Source organism: Mugil cephalus, chromosome 13, assembly GCF_022458985.1.
Source record: "Mugil cephalus isolate CIBA_MC_2020 chromosome 13, CIBA_Mcephalus_1.1, whole genome shotgun sequence".
Classification (NCBI taxonomy): Eukaryota; Metazoa; Chordata; class Actinopteri; order Mugiliformes; family Mugilidae; genus Mugil; species Mugil cephalus.
The window spans coordinates 7,929,203-7,946,416 of NC_061782.1; the positions used below are offsets into that span (position 1 = coordinate 7,929,203).

General features: G+C 44.7%; 1 protein-coding gene across 1 annotated transcript in view; it reads right to left on the reverse strand.

Moving 5' to 3' along the window:
- The window catches only part of ptk7b (protein tyrosine kinase 7b), a 77,094-nt gene that overhangs the window by 26,253 nt on the left and 33,627 nt on the right, over positions 1-17,214 (reverse strand). The gene's annotated exons all lie outside the window — the stretch shown is intronic.

A 17,214-nucleotide genomic window follows, 5' to 3' on the forward strand; every position in this document is an offset into this window, starting at 1 on the left:
TGTAGGTGGATGTTACATGTCCAAGTACATCTACGTGAATGAATGCCAGGTCCAAAAGTTTCCCAGAACAATGAATTGTCACAAGATGTTATTCACTTCTGCTTCTCGGCGGTCATAATGTTATGCCTGATCGGTTTAGCATCCATGTCAATGCTTAAGTTTGGATCTCAAGTCATCAGTAATCAAGTGAAATTCTCCATGTACATGCAGCCGCAGTTTCAACCCACACTCTAACACATCCACACGCCACCAACGGACGAGTCTAGTGTCTACTTCCCGATAAGGACCCGAAAACGACTACACAGGACGGAGTCTGTTTGGGTGCTTCCAGCTGAAACTCCACAGCTGGCCCAGCTGCAGACAGCCGTCTTGTTTGCGCAGCCACCACAATGGACCAGTCATCTAGAACCATCTCCCCTCCAGAGGGTGTCCAGGCAGGCCCTCGTCAATGTTATCGCGCCCGACATCGGGGGTTTGTTATCATAAGGAACGGCCCGCCGCCAGAGTCAATTAAGCATACCTACACCTGCGTGACGGTGAGTGTGGTTGCGTGTCTGTGTCTGTGTGTCATCGCAGCCTATTGGTGGAATGGAGGCTGGTATACGGGGGGGGGGGGGAGGGGGAGGATCATTCAGTAATGTTAAATCAAGGAGCCTGTTGAAGATGGGCCAGAGTAATCCCCTTAATCTCTGACCCTCCTCTTCATCAAGTTCACCTTTGTCTCAGATGCAGGTGGTCAGAACTGGCCGACAGGAAAAAAAAAAGAGGTCGTTCAAACAAGACGTTCATTCTTAAGGGGCTGTGTATGGGTTGGGTGGAACGAGAGCAAACAATTTTCCCTCAAACGTCCCCATACGTTACTTTACACAGTCGAAGACAAATGGCATTGCTCCACTTCAAACAAAACAACGGCGTCAGGCTGGACTGCAGAGCGCCGTGACTCGTGTCAGAAAGATGGAAATCAAGAAATACCATCTAACGTTACACGCACGGTTGGAAAGTTGAGCAGAAACGAAGCCTCTAATCACCAGGGGAGATGAATTATGGATTCACACGCACGAAAGCCAAGAAGGTGGAGTGTTCTTGAGTGTTTTCACACGTAAAAAAGGTTGTAGCTAAGATAAGGAGAAATATCTCCTCGACTGAACACGCCCACACTGACAGGAAAAATCACCACTCTTTTGTTACGAAAGCCAAAAAACACACAGATTAATGACTTTTAGCTCAGTAGCAGAACTTAAAAGAGCAATTCAGACAAGGAAACATGATTGCCGGCTGCTTTGTTTAAGGACATTAATAGAGGGAAGCACAGAGACCGTAATCAGCGTGTAATGTTTTCCGGAAATGACAAATCCACAGTTGCAGATACGATACGTGGGATAAGAAAGATAAAAAGAACATAATGTGTGTGTTTGGAAAGCTCGAGCGTGTTCACTCTTGAAAAGGTCACAGAATGTGTTAAGAGCGGGTTTAGAGAGAGGTACTTGCGGTGTTGAAGACGCGAACATCAAACGAATGAATGAGGTGCTTCTCCAAAAAATACAAAGGAGAAGTAATTAAACACGTTGGAGCGTCACTAGAGCGATGAACTGCGCTGGTGTTGGTTTAATTTTTACACATGACACATTATCGGTGTCTGCTGGCACAGACAGACGGAGAAGTTATTAAATGCACCAGTCAGGCATAACATTATGACCACTGGAGAGGAGAATAACATCGACCATCTTGTGACAATTCAATGTTCTGTTAATTTGAGATGCAGCACCCACCTAGACCAGACCAGACCGGACCAGACCAGACCAGACCAGACGCCCTAAATATCACAAAAAACCTAAACATCGCAAAACCTAAATGTCACAAAAACCTCTCAAATATCGCTAAAACACTTTCATCCTCTCACGAAATTGTTCATCAGACATTGCAAAAGTGCAGCGGAAACACTTTTTTTTGGCACAGGTTATCACTGGAGATGACGCGGGGGTCATGTGACCTGTTTAACTGAAGTCTTGCATGACAGGAATTTAAGAAAATTATGAGATATTGACTCGAGACCTTACAAGAGTTGCAGCTCATTCGCAAAAGTCCCGTTCAATGCCCCCAGGAATAACTCAAATACACAAATTCCAATTCATCCATCCATTCTCTGATGATTCACAACGGACACAACTGATACACGATCTTAGGTCATAATGTTATGGCTGATCTGTGTATTTCTTCATTAACAGCTCTTAGTCACTTGAGTTTCAAGCGGGAACCACCTACAGACGCCTCTGACGAAAAAACCTCCCCTCCAGTCACTTAGACGCGGCGGGTGATGCACTCCTGACTTGTGGTGAAAACATCTTGTAGAAAATTGAAACCAGATCTTTGTTTTATCTTTGCATTTTGAACCTGGACGACCGAGAACCGTCAGAGAATTTTACCGTCTGGTTAAAACTGCTGAGGGATGAGGAGACGGTGGCGGTCGTATTATTCGCAGCGTGATGCACTTCACACCCGGCGTGGCAGCCAGGGCGATCGATGGCGTCTTTTGGGGGGGAAATCTATTTATTTTTCTTTTTAGTTTATTAAAAGGTCACAGCCCAGCGGCTTTTCATTTCGCTGTAAATACATTGTCAGGGAGAAATTTACAGGTTTCAGAGGAGGCACCTGCTGCCAGATGATTGGCTTTTGCTTTCACTTTATCATCTCAAATTTCTCATTTGGGATCAAACTTCACCTTTTCACCTCAATTTGAGGCCACGCCACTATATCTTACATCTGATCATTACTTATTAATTTTAGCTCTTCGTGCTTTCAAGCCGCACATCATGGTCAGAGGAGGTGCACGCACACATTTTATTCATTTCAAAAGTATTTTCAAACAAATGTCTGAATCTTCGAGGGGCATTTTTCCATTCTCTCCACAGATCAAACAATGACTCTATTAAGAGATTTATTGATTATTTAGATACAGTTCATAAATCATTCTCTCAACATCTGAGCTGCGCTCTGGTTACGAATGTTACACATGATTTATTGCGCGAAGAACTGCTACAACCGTGACTTTTCCGCACAAGCGAACCGGTCTCTCGCAAATTCCCTTTAGAGAGTGCGAATTTGTTCCATCTGTGTAAAACCGGGATAAAAGGCAGCAGATGGGCTGGAAACACCAGCTCAGTCATCCCCGACCTCCTCCTCAAACAATCTATCAAGCAATGTTCAGAGACGGAGCGCTGCCTCCGTTGCCAAGTCTACAGCTGGGCCGCGAGGTAGCGTGCCAGCTTCCATCACGCCGAGCCTCCTCTGCACGGCGGCGTTGCGAGGTTCGGCGGAGACGCGCCGGTGCTGTGGCACGCGGCTGATGGTTTCATTTGAGATGCATGCTGAAATACAGCGCGAGTTTGTGTGTGTGTGTGTGTGTGTGTGTGTTTAGATCGGAGAGCGGAGAGAGGGGGGGGTGGCAATGACTTCCGGGAAAATCCCAGCAGAGACAGCGAAGGCAGATAAGGTGTTTTCACATACCACAGGATGACAGACGTGAGATAGAGAGCGAGAGAGTGAGGCACAGTTCTATCACATCTGAGGACGCCTGCCAAGTTTACTGCGCCGTTCAAACAGAGATGGTACTGTGGCCCACATCTTTCAAACACGCTGCAATCTACAGCATTCGCATAAACACAGAAAAGAAAAGACCAGAGAGCGATATAAACAGCCACATGCGCAAAAGACGTATCCGTCATTCCTGTTACAGATGTGTGCAGGGGCGCTGCCGTCACGTTTGCGGTGAAATCGTAACCGAGTCAATTAGAGTTAATTCAGGTCGCGCTTTTTCACCGAGGCACACGAGGGCTGGGGGAGACGGGGGAAACCTTGGGCCGCGTCCACACGTACGGAAACCGATCCGGTTTTTCTTGGCGTCGTGTCAAGTATTTCTGCGTAAATGTCGATCCATTGCAAAACCGCATCTAGTTGTAGAAAGGCTGTAGTAAATATCCCAGGCCTGTGCATGGCGCCGTTTCAGCTAGAGACCTCAACCAAAAGAAAAAGAAGAAACGGCGGAGCATGCACATCAACCTTGCACACTGTACACAAAAAAACTGTCGAAAAATCCTTTTTAGCTCATCGTAGAGGTGAAGCAACAGTATATATTGGACCTAGTCACCCAAAGACGGTCAATATCTGATGCAGCACCATCACAAACCTGTAGTCTGCCATTAATGTTGCTGTTGTTATGACATGGGGGCGGCTAGAGGGTCGAGAATCATTGTGTTCGTTTCAAGCTGTTTACACCAATGACAGGCTCTGTATTCTTCTTTTTCACCCTGGAACCTGGATTCAAAAAGGTGCAGTTCCGGTCACAGAAATATACGGATCCGTCATTGACCGTTCAAGACGTATGCGGTTTCACCCAAAAAATTGGATTTGTGTAAACGTGGCCTTGGATATTCAGTTTCTCCAGAGAGATAAGCGGAGCAGACGAGATCCAAACTTCAAAGTGAGACGAGTTGAAAGGGAGAGCGGTAGATAACGGAACAAACAGGGAGCCTCTTAACAACACAGGATGTTGTTACGAGCGAAGCCATTCAATGCAAAGACTGAGTCACGCCTCCAAATGTGCCTTCCAAGGAGAAGAGCAAGAGGATTTGGAATGTAAACAAGGCAGGATTAAAAGATACCGTGAAATAATCCGCTTTGTTGGTGATATACGGGAAGATACAACCGGGAAATTCAGTTTAAGACGATGGATTTCACAAACCTTTATGCACTTAAATCCAGACTTAAATAACTTTATAGCAACGTTCTTCCTTTCATCACTTGTGTCACATTCATTCATGCATCCCCCCATTTATGCCCACGTTCACAACAGCCAATAGTACCATGGCAACAACCCTGCAGCCAATGAAACCCATCCGATATTAACATGTCGGAAATTCGAAGTCGGCGTACAGGAGGAGGAAGCAGACAGATGCTAACGCTGCCATAGCACTGTACACACTAATCAGTCTTAAGATTTTTAACGATCCTGGTATGATATGACCTGCTACCCCAAGTAAATCCAATATTTTAAAAACCTACAGATTAGAAGTCCACCAATTATCCATCGACTGCACTGCAAAAACAGCATCACTAAAAGAAGCAAAATATTCTTACATTCAATCTTGTATTAAGAAAAAGAATCTGCCAATGGGTTAAGCTTTTATTGCTTGAGAAAAACTCTTGAAATTCTTGTCTATGAATTAAATGTAAGATGTATTTCTTTGACTTGTCCATTGGACTTCTACTAACTTATTCAGTCTTTTCAAGAAGTCAGAAAATTGTGGAAATGTGCATTTTAATTGCATTTTCTGACAAATCACAAATCAAATTGAAAATAACATGAAAGACCCAATTTTTGCTTTAAAAAAACAATTATTGAAGTTTAGATTTGTTAAAAAAAACCCAAAGCTAATTGTGCGTTAAACACATTTATTGTATATTTTGGGAGCAACCATCTTTTCACAGACTAAAACAAAAAAGAGCAAAATCCAGGGGTTAGGAAAACCTCACAACTGATACAGTTACACACACGGATTTGCACCAGTCTGCATGAAATATTGATAGTTGGACCTTCAAAATAGTTCGAGTTGCCTTGGAATTCAATCAATATTCCTGGAAATAAGTTGGAAGGCAGAAAGTAGGTTAAAGATGGAGGGAGGGAAAACTGCTGAGAGGTAAAAAAAAAAAAAAAAAAAAAAAAAAGGAGATTCTCCTCCTCAGCTCCATGCACCACCGACCCCATTAAGCTCGGCTCGGCTGTCGGGGCTGTCAAGTGGAAGTCGTCTTTAAGTCGTCCTGACAGCCAGAACCCACCATAATGGGCTCATCAGCAGCCGACGCCTCCCTCGTCTCGCTCCCGGCTTTGTCTGGCGGCGCAGACAGGCAGAGGTGGTCGGGGCTGAATCGTATCTCGTGGAAGAACTGCACCTCAACATCAGGTGTGAATGTAAGGTGCAGGAGCAGGGTCAGAGGAGGAGGTTATCTGTGTCATTTCTGTGAGTTTGTGCATTAACAATGGAATCAATATCCAGATAAGAAAGCTGGTGGTGGATACACGTTGAGCTTAACACCTGTATGTTAACCCGTAAACGTTCCTCTGCGTCATATATGTGACAGCAGAAGTTTTTTGAATCAATCAGAGCCCTGTACACAAGTTGTGTTTGAGTAAATGCTGCATGCAATATGTAATTTTCTTCTATTTTCATTGATAAAACTCATAAGATCCAACCAACACATTTTTTTCAAACTTTGATAACTCAAGAACAACATCACTTGGAGTGAGTTTGACTTTTGTGATAGAAACGTTTTAAAAATGCTCATAAACACAATTTACTTTGGGTTGGTCCTAAAAAGGCGTTTTGTTTTTTATTTTTTTTGTTTTTTTTTTCCAAAAAGGTTGGGCCGATAAGAGGTTAAATATCAAAATGCTGAAACTAAGATCCTTAACTGTGTGAGTGTTTCCATCAGACCATCAAACACCCGTCATCTCTTGAAAGGTTTTTCCCCCTCAAACACGCCACCACAGTGAGTGACAACAACCAGGGATGACACACACGCCCGCGGCGACTGGAGGTTAAAGTGGAAGACGCTCACGTACGCGGAGGCGCCCACAAACACTTGACACCGGGGCACACCCACTGTGAGGGCTCAAATGGCCCCTATGTGTGTGGTTTTAACAGCTCCTCGGCCGACCGTGTCGAAGCGAGGCAGCTGCTCTGAAATGTTTTAGAGTGGCAGGACGGCAGAACGAGGAGCCTCGGCGTCGCAGAAGTGAGCGCCGTTCAACATGGCTGCTCCTACATATTTATCTTTAACGGTGGCAGACAAGAAATCTGATAACAACGAGTTTTTGTTATCTATTTTTCTTCTTCTTTTTTTTTTTTAAAAAAAGCACCAATCTCCTCCCTCTCCGCCGCCTTTCTTAATGAAGACACAACCGTCATCCGTGATTAATTAATTTTCATCAGCCCATCCCCTCTCTCAAGTTGCAAAGTTAGCATGACCCAATTAAGGATAAGAGTTGCAAGACACATAACCGCGCACACCGACAACAAACAGTGCAACTTCAAAAGACTATTACCCAGGCGAGATTAGGGTGTCTCCGATCAGATCAATTATTAACGACTCCAAATTTCACATAAGAGCTCCTGAAAGAGAGAGCTCGGCACCGCTTGAAAGCAGAACAAAAGAAAACATCTTATTTGGCCGACGTCGAACAGATAAAACATGTCAGCAGGGAACACTGATCAAAACAACTTCCATTTTGGCCGTTTCTGTGCCATCAGTCCATATACACTCACTCAACTTAATATTCAAGGGCCCCTTATGGATAACACTTAGGAGTGCATCCTTAAAGCAATCCATGAAACCGGGCAGACATGCCAGTAGTGGGAAGAAAAACAAGGAGCCTATTTTTAATTCCTCTGAAATATAGCGGCTGCAGCAGATTCCTACTGGGGTGTCTGTTTAACAGGATTAGCTTCACTCTAGACGGCTGGACATCAAGATAGAAAGATGCTCAGTATGGGAAGATAAACATGAGTCAATGCCTTAATGAGCTACTCAGTGCCTGTGGGTTATGTCCTGAAATGCATGGATGTATCTCAAGAAATGCTTTAGAGAACATTTTGTTAAAGCAAAGGTTTTTATTTAAGACTACGAGTAAAATAATCTTAATACTGGAAAGTTAGTTAGATCAGCCACATCATTAAAACCACTGAGAGGAGAAGTGAATAACATCTTGTGACTATTCAGTCAGTGCGTTTACATACAGAGCTTAATTGAGCTACACTCAGAATTCGACTTGTCCCAGTTAACATGCAACGGAGAAAATCGTATAACTGACGGGAACAAGTCTTCCTCCTCCACACTAGGTGGCGATATGTGTCTTTTCAGTGGGTTAATCGGCCCCCTTTCCGGTTAACAAGTAGAGTCTAATGCAGCAGCTCAGCATTTCAAACAGCAGGTAGATAATAGTTTCGCTTTTTTAATCTGCTACCTAAAGTGTGTCTACTTATGGTGTAGATAAGATGGTGCTATCCTCCAGGTGGTTCTTCTACCGGCTCTGTTTACCTTCTTCTCCTGCGACAGATTTTCTTGAATGCTTTTGTTCCGGGGTCATACGCCAGCGTAGCCTAGCGTGTGCACAAGCTTTGTCCAGTTAAAGTCTAATTAAGGTGTATACAAGCTGGAGAAAAAACTATTTCCAGCCGCATTATGTGGGTGTCTTAAAGGAATATGGAGAATTACGATTTTAGTCGGATGCATTTAAGTTGTCCAGTTAAAGTCGGATTAAGGCAATGATTCAGTTTTTCAGGTACATGTAAACGTACTCCATGTTCTGCTAGGAAACTTTTGGACGCGGCATTCATTCATATGGATGTTACTTAGACATGCACCACCCAGCTACACCAAACCGGGCACCTCCACCCCATAGCATGACACTGCTTGATGGCAGCAGGCATCTCGCAGCTGGATGCAGCCTGACAGTTTGAATCACAATTATTTTGGAGGCACAAGGGGCATCTGTAGGAAGGTGGTCATAATGTTATGGCTAACAGGTGCAACTTTTCATCTATTGGCACCAAGAGATGTTAAAAAAAAAATATGGAATTCTGAGACAGTACAATAGTTATTTTATCGTTTTATTGAGAAATGTTGGCATTTGCTGATGGAACCTAAGAGCCATCTGTCACGGTGCAAACAAGCGTGGTTTTAAAAGGTGAAGTAAAGGCTCAGGTGAAAAACACCGTGATAGCTTCATCTTCACGTGTGGACGCAGATGTCAGAAAGATAAATCTGAGAGGGGAACGAAAGGGCAAAGTCATGGGAAGCGCTGAAGCCTCCTGACAGAGCTTTCATGGCCCGTCAACAATTTACTAGATGTGTTTGAGTTTCAGTTTTCTGCTGACAGAGTTGCCTCCCCTGGCTGCCCACTTTAAAAAGTGCCTGGCAGATGATCCTCACGAAGATTGACAGCGTTTCTGGTCTAATAAACACAGGCTGCATCATTATCTGCATTCTGACAAGGTTGACTTGACAAACCACTACTTAAAACTAAAAGCATCGGTGTAAAGTTAGGGTGCAGAAGTGTTTCCAGAGAAAATACATTCAACACCAAAACTAAGATTAATTTTGTGGCATTAAAACCGATGCAAAAGAAAATAAATCTTTCGTCTATAAAAAGCACCGCTTCCAAAAAGTCAATGATAATTCATGCTTAAGTCATTTCTTGGTCCGTGTTTTTAACAATTCTGTGTGCCAGTAGTAGTTCTGGATCTCCAGTGTGAATTATAGGGAGAAAGCAGCAGTGCATGAAGCAGAAATGACAGCCAAACAAAGAGGTCAGGGTTCCTTATTTAACTTGACAGCAGAGACATTAAACAGATCAGGAGTCAGACCAGGTACCGTGTCTCTGTCGGAGAACTGTAACAAGAGTGACAGCTCAGTTCGCCGCACGACTCATCTCATTACACCCTACGGTCGGCCTTTGTGGATTTAACAAGGTGACTTTGTCCTGGAATTAATTCACGCAGGGAAATCGAGGTACAAGCACAGGTTATGTACTGGATGTACAATATGCCAACGACAATATGAACTATACAGTGACATAAAACAGACAGATTCTTTTGTTTTAGAAACGTCGTTTCAATGTTTTGGAGCTGCCTAACACTAGGCCTGTATGCTTGGGTTTGTACTCCTGCAAGGAATCTACGCGTTGCTCTGTTGGTATCGCTTTGTTATTGCGCTGCTAATATGGTACTCGCTAGTGAGCTGTGTTGACAAGGGGTGGATGTCGCTATGGTTTCTTCAGATAGCGGTGCCAAATCAGTGCCGGTGATTAAAAGGTGCCCAAATCAGTGCTTAAAGAATGGAAAACATACAAACTTTGTTTTTTTTTTTTTAAGGCACTGTGTGATGTGCAAGTTGAATAGAATATTCATTTTAAAGAAGCTAAGAACAAATATAAAATAAAATTCACAATAAGCTGTCATAATTATCATAATAAAAACAGTAGCATGGGATCCTGCAGGCTAAAGATGACTTTTAAAAAAAATGCATTGATGTTTAATCAAATTCCAGGTGTTACGTTCCCAATATGTCCTTCAAGCACTTGTTGCAAGTTGTCAAGTCTGCATCTTTTGAGTTGAAGAACAGCCAAACTTTTGACCATTTTGCCTGAAGTCTAATTTCCATCCATGCAGGTGAAGAAATGACGTGATATCACATGTAGCGTCGGCACAGCTTTAGAGCTAATGGAAGGCTAAACAAAAAATGCAGTGGCACCGAAATCTGCCTTGGTTTTAAGTTTGGTTACAACCGCTTGCGTCAGCACCGAGTACTGGCACCCATCTCCACTGTTGAGCTGCAATCAGGCCATCCGGAGTTCAGAAACTGACGGGAACCGTGCGGTGTTTAGGAGTTTTGTAATTGCTCATGTTGGAGCTGAAGTTGCAACACAAAACAAAGAAAAGGCATCTGAGTGACTAGCGCTCGGGGGCAGAAGGAAGGAGAGTTTCTTCATGCTTGTACGGCCACTGACAGACGATGAGTAAATACAGAGCAGACAAATCACAGCTGTTGCTCTCCGTGTTGCCGTGATGTGTAGCTGAGCTTCCAGGGAGGCGCCCATCAGGCTTTAGCATACCCACAGCGTAGATATGACACGCGATAATAAATCAGGGCTTACCTGGAGTCTCTGCAAGTTGCCTGGCAACATCTGAAGGTCAGGACTCGAGGAAGTCAGATACACTTATCTTACTCTCTACATGTTATCTAGCTTCTTGTCTTCATCAACATAAACTACTTGAGCGTTTTTTTTGGTGGTGGAAATGAAGCCAGAAACTCTTACTAGGTATCTCTAACGTGAACAAGTTAACATGTTACAGACCCACCTCGCTGTGTCGGGTAGAAATAAATCAAAGTGACACAAAAGAATGAGTCCCTGCTATCTCTTTCCAAAAAAACTGACCCCTGCTACTTTTCTTTTTTATTATTATTATTATTCTCAGCACAGCACACCTCTGTGTTCCTTCCACTTCTTCTAATTGAAAACCGTGTTCAAAGCAGCCGAGTCCACCCTCCGTTTTTACCAGCGACACCGGTATGCACACACGCTACCCAAATTCAATCGGCGCCCTCATTGTACCAGGTAATTGCTCTGTGGAGGGGTCTCGCTTCTGCAAAGGGACCTGCTCGCGTGAAAAGGCTGGGCTCATTATAACAAAGCTCCCCGAGATCACTATCAGTTCATGTGCGCTCCATCTCATAGCTGACGTCAGGGAGCGAGCTCTACACCAACTAGACAAAGACGCCCTTCCTCGGCTTTTTACTAGGCAACACTGGCATGGCAACCGTCTTTTTTTTTTTTTTTTTTTTTTTTTTTTAGCTTCGCTCCTCCATCAAAAAGCAGTCACCATGGCCAGTTTGACAGCTATTACACGTACACTTTTCCATCAGGATTATTTTTTTATGACCTGTACCACATGGAATTTTGGCACCGCGTCTGGTGCCCTCTCATCCCTCCTAACGAGCCGCTGCTTGCCAGGACACCTCTGCCTTTGAAACGAAGAAGTGCTCCATATGGTCTCCATGACAGGAAAAATAAAAACACTCACGCAACAGCGTGAGCGGGAGAGGGGGGAGAGGGGGGGTGGAGAGTTGGGGGGCACAGACGTCAGCCATAAATCTCTTAATAAGCACGCTGGGAGGCGGTCAACTGCATCAAAGCGCTGGCTATGCCCCACCCAAACGCTGTTCCAAGTGTGTTTTAACAGGCCACACAACGTCGCCCATTAACGTCTCGTTACTAATCGGGTGAAGACGCCTGCAGCAAGTTTCAGGCTCGGACTGAGGACGGGGACCAGAGACCTCCATTATGTCGCTGTTAGCTAAAAGATGCGCGGTCACAGCCTGCATCCGTCGAGTCTTTCATTTAATTTTGGAAAGATTATTGCAGCTCGTATTACATTTTCTGTTGCGGCCCCTCTTTTTTTTTTCTTGCTGCGGTTTCGCTGCATTATTGTACGACGTGTAAATAACCATTCGTGTTAGAGCGACCGTCTCGCTTCGCGCCAGATGGAGCTCCAGCAGGCGGAGGAATCGTTTCGGAGACATGAACCACAGTCGCTCATCAACTCCCCGGCTCCGTCCCTCGACACCAGGCTTCATAACTGTCATGCTGTATCTAAAATAGAGACATCTGAGCACCGGCAGGCTCGCAACCAATTTTCAACACCCACTCATAAAAGCCCGACTGTTGAAACACAGGCCGCATTTCTGCGCAACCCACGTGTCGCAGGAGGACGCGAACATGAGCCGGAGGAGGAGGAGGAAAGAACAGATGCAAGAAAGACGCACCGATAAGAGGTTATGAAATTTGTCCGGAACGCCCCAAAACGATGAAGATGAACGTCCACGCATCTGATCCCGGGCCGTGAAAGGGGTCCGTGGGTATTATTACCCACGGTGCACAGCAATCTGGAGCCACAGCCGTCCCCCGCAGCTGCGCTTTTTTTTTTTTTTTTCCGAGACAGGGAAAATATGGGAGCAATTATGAGATTAAGACAGATTAGGCTTTGCTCAGGTAAGGCGGGTTGGGTCATTCCTGTCTCTTTGGTTCTGAAAAAGTGGGCACTAATCCAGTAATGAGGCCACTTTTGGAGGGAAACTGTGGAGGTGGATAAAAAAAAAAAAAGACAGCTACTCCTGGGGATGTCTGTTTAGCTTCTTCAATATATACAACAAAGACTCTACACAGCGTCGACATGAAAGTCTGAGGCAAACTGTTTAAACAAGTAAGTGCTGTAACCACCCTGCAGAGGGCACGAGCAACATTAACACAGAATTTAGCATCAAACAAAAAAAAAAAAAAATATAAGGGAATAGTGATGTCAAACATCTGGGGTCACACTCAATATTTTTCCAACACTATGCGCCAAAGATGGAAGATTAACTCGCAGTGGAACAGAGGAGCTCAGCAGTTTGCAACCCCGGCTGATAGATGTTGCAGACTAAAGAGTCTGTTGTTAAAGTGGGAGTTGGAGAACTGAACCTGACTGCGTGGTTAAATCAGCCTCAACAGAGCAATACGACAGATATGAGATAAAGCAGAGCTGCGAGACGTGGGATGCTCTTTCCAAGTCTTCTGAAATGTGATCTGTGAGGATCTATGAAGACGTTCGAGGGATTTAAAAACAGAGGAGGGGAAAGAAAAAAAATAAAATTAAATAAAAAAAATACCATAGCTGCAAAACCCGAAGCCAAACATGCAGACCTGGTGCGGAAATCTTAAATAGTGCAGAAATCGCGGGACAATATGTCTCCGGGGTGACTGGGCGCTGCTTTTCGCATCAGTGGAAATAAATGATGGGTCCCTAGCTGGCTCTGGCAGGAGATGGGCGCCGAGTCCCTGGTCTGTCAGTGCCAGGCTCTTCTCTGCTCGGCTATGTGCAGACATTACTGCCGGCCAGGAATGTGGTGGCACTCTGCGATCCCCTGGCAAAACGCCCCGACGCAGAGGGGACCGGGCTGAGATAAGAAGACTTTCTTAATAAAAGGAGAGGACGAGGGCTTGAACGATTGTTTCCATCATCCTGCTGACAGCTTCTATTATTCCCGGAGTCATTTGGGCTTTTTGGCTCGGTTACAGCTGGAGGTAGGGCCTGCTGCAGTCATTACTCCATCACTACCTCGGTTTGAGCAGGACCGGAGGTGTAGGACACAGAAACCAATAACTGTGAATGTTGCAATTTCCTTCTAGGTGGATCTAATATCGGGTTTCTCAGTGGCGAGTACGCCAATTAAAGTACAGGTGATCTAATGGGACAAATTAGCCGGAGGAGAGGATGGAATACTTAATGATGGATGGATGGATGGATGAACGTGTCCATTCTTAGGAGTCAGATTCTTGCAGTCACTCAATGGGGCTCCCGAGTACAATAATTACCCCATTAAGCCTCCGTCTCTTTCTCGTTCCCACTCTTCTGTCTTTCTGTCTCTCCATCACACTATAATGGCACATTTGCTTCTGGCCTTCGGAAGTGTGTGTTTTAAAAGCTTCTTGGATCCCTCTGGTAAAAGCAGTTCACATTATCCTCGGCAACGGTGAAACACTGTGTTGTTTTAGTTCTAGTAAATGCGCCCTAAGAGCCTGTCTCTTAGTGAAGCACTCAAGAAAAAGAAAAAAGGAAAAAAAAACCAGCACCTTTGACACAAGGGTTCATCAAACCCAAGGCGAGGGTGCAGCGCGAGTCTAGCTTGGTTTATTTCATTCTCTTAAGACCTGGGTGGCCCCCCCCCCCCGCCCTGTCGTCCTGCTACACACAAACACACACACAGATGTTGATGCTGGCAGGAGAGACTCAAACAAATCTGGCGACCGAGTTGTTTCCAGGACCAGTCGACTCGGCGGTGTAGGTTTCCTAGCAGGGCTTGGCCGGCTCTGCAGAGCGAGCTTAGTGCAGTCGCTACAGTTTAATTAGCCACAACCTTTCCGGACAGACGTCCACTGTAGCTACGGTCGACGGGAGTTTCTCTGGATGTGAGAAAGCTCTCTGTGCCCGAGGACCGCATGGGCGCGAGCGTGCATTTTTATGAATATGTTGACTCTGTAAACACTGGAGCAGAAAGTTTTGGTTTTTAGAGATCTCTGCACACGCGTTAACGTACGCTGCCTAATCTGATCACACTACCCAGCTACGACACACGGATTCACTCATCACAGCAACTAACTTAAGAAAGGTCAACAAAAAATACACTGACACAGCTTTTTTGATTCAAAACGCCCAGAAACCGACACAAAAGGAACTAATTACGCCCCTCATGAGAATGTGTGTCATCTTAATAAAATCCGACATCAAACGCATCCCATTACGAGGCCTGGAGAGTGTGTCGTTCCAGCACCGATCTTGGCCCCATTCATGCATCCGTAGCCCAAATGATTATAATTAAGCTGTATTATCTTTTAATTAAGCAAGGCACTCCGTGACATCATGTTTGCAAGTGGGCAGGTGGTCTGTTAGCGCAGCCACGAGAGGGTCCATTACCCGATTAGTACACACTACTTTGGTTTCTTACAATTTACCCATTATCTTTGATGCATAATGATTAGAACCTGAGTGTTGATTGAATTTTTGACTCTATTGTGTCTCAAGAAGCAATACTTTGGACACTTCTCAGGCAAATACTACTGCTTATTTGGGACAAAAAACTGCAAGCGAGCACGCTACGAATGCTATCAAGTGGGTGCCAACCGCTGCATGGATTTACAATGTGCATATTTTTATGCGGCAACTTCAGGATCTAAATGCAGTTTCCCTTTTTATTACAACTGCAATACGGTGCAGTATATCTAAAGGACCATGAAGGACAAGTGACGCTTTTACAATCCCATGGGGTGACTTTGTAAGTGCCATAGGGGGTTCGTGACATTTGCAGCGGGTCTGAATATTTGAGTAACAGAGGAATGAGCAGGATGTGGCACACGCCCGTTGAAGCTCGCATTTAGCTTTGAAAGCAAAGTCAGCGTTTGTATTTGCATAGAGAGCATTTTAATAAGTGAATCTAGTCGAAGTGAGAGGAAAACCAGCGATGAGGGGAATAAAAAAAGAGAAGTAATCGGCCACAAATGTTTAGTGTTTTGTTAATGGCTAATGACATTGAATGCATATCTTTTTTGGGTGGTTCCTTCTATAATCTACGTCCCATTTAGTTACAAAAACTGCACAAGGTGTTTTCCAGGTCCATGTCCATTCTCTGATGAGTCACAACTGTTTTAGAGACGCAAGGGAGACCAACACAATAGTAGGAAGGTGGTCATAATGTTAGGCCTGATCTGTGTAATTTGACTCCTCATAGTAGAGAAAGTTGTCCTGCTTTTGTGTTTTCTAGTTGACTGTAATAGTTTACTAGGATACATTATAAACCTGAGCCATCATTGGTTCATCCGTGCTTTCTCTACCGGGATAAGTGAGAATGTTTGCTTTAAAAACAAAAAAAGACTCCAGTTTTTAAAATCAATCCAAGCAATTACTGCAAATGAGTTTGCCAAATGTCTTTGTTGTGCATTTAAATGCTACGCACTCTAGTACTCTTTATACAAGCGCCGTACAACCACTGTTATTACGGACCATCACACAAGTACTTACTGGCTGTGTTACTTGGCAACACAAGCCACTTGTCATGTTTCCACCCACTCGGGTTGAGCTGAACACGGTTCAGGTGATTATCTTGTTTCTATGAACAATTCAGCAGCTCAGCGTTCACCCGTCACACCTACGTGTAGAGAAAAGCGCTTTGTGTTCACATCACACACGGGCAATAAATAAGGCGTTGTATCGAGTAAAACTGGCTTACTCCAGACTCGCCGCCTCATATGCGCTGGAGATTAGAGGTCTCTGGAAAGGAAATGAAATGTTTGGTCTCTCCACGTCCTGAAGTGTTTGTCTGAGTGCAGGGGCCGTTGATAGGCATCTAGACACTAACACAGCGAGAGCGCAGATCTGAGATAGGACAGGAGGACGGACTTCCTTAAGGATAAGCGCGGCCGATAAAAAGCCGACACAAAGGGGGTTTACAGCAGCGGCTAGGGCTGCGCCAGCGCACGACCTTTCTCCTCAAACATTTTAAAAGGCGCAATTTTATCAGCAGGCTTTCACCTTCGTAAGATTCAGAAAGCTATCTACAACTTAAAGCCGGAACTTTAAGTGACACCTAAACAACAGGTATTTGTCGAGTGGTCACCTCGGGCGCTGAAAAACGAAGCCAAAGATAGTCCAGTTTCTCAAACGGCCACTCGGGCCTTGCTACAAAGGTAAGTTGATCTCCGTGTTGACCTCCATCATTACCGCCTCTCCATCACTTTGGCCACAAAGTAGAGCGACGGGCGGGGTGAGACGCTGCCGAAATGGCAACAGCCGAAAAAAACAAACCAAGCTTCAAAAATCAAAGGGGATTTGTGCAACTCAATACCTCGATTAGGCATAACATTATGACCGCCCACTGGAGAAGTAAATAACACTGACCATCTTGTGACAATCCAGTTCATTATCACACAGGATGAGATGTTACAATCCCTTGTGCCGAGATCCCAGGTTAAGAAGATACCAGCTAACTAAGCTAAGTGGGCACCTCCCTTCACCGATGTTTTGTTAAGTTAGGCCCACAACATTGACCACCTTGTGACAATTCAATATT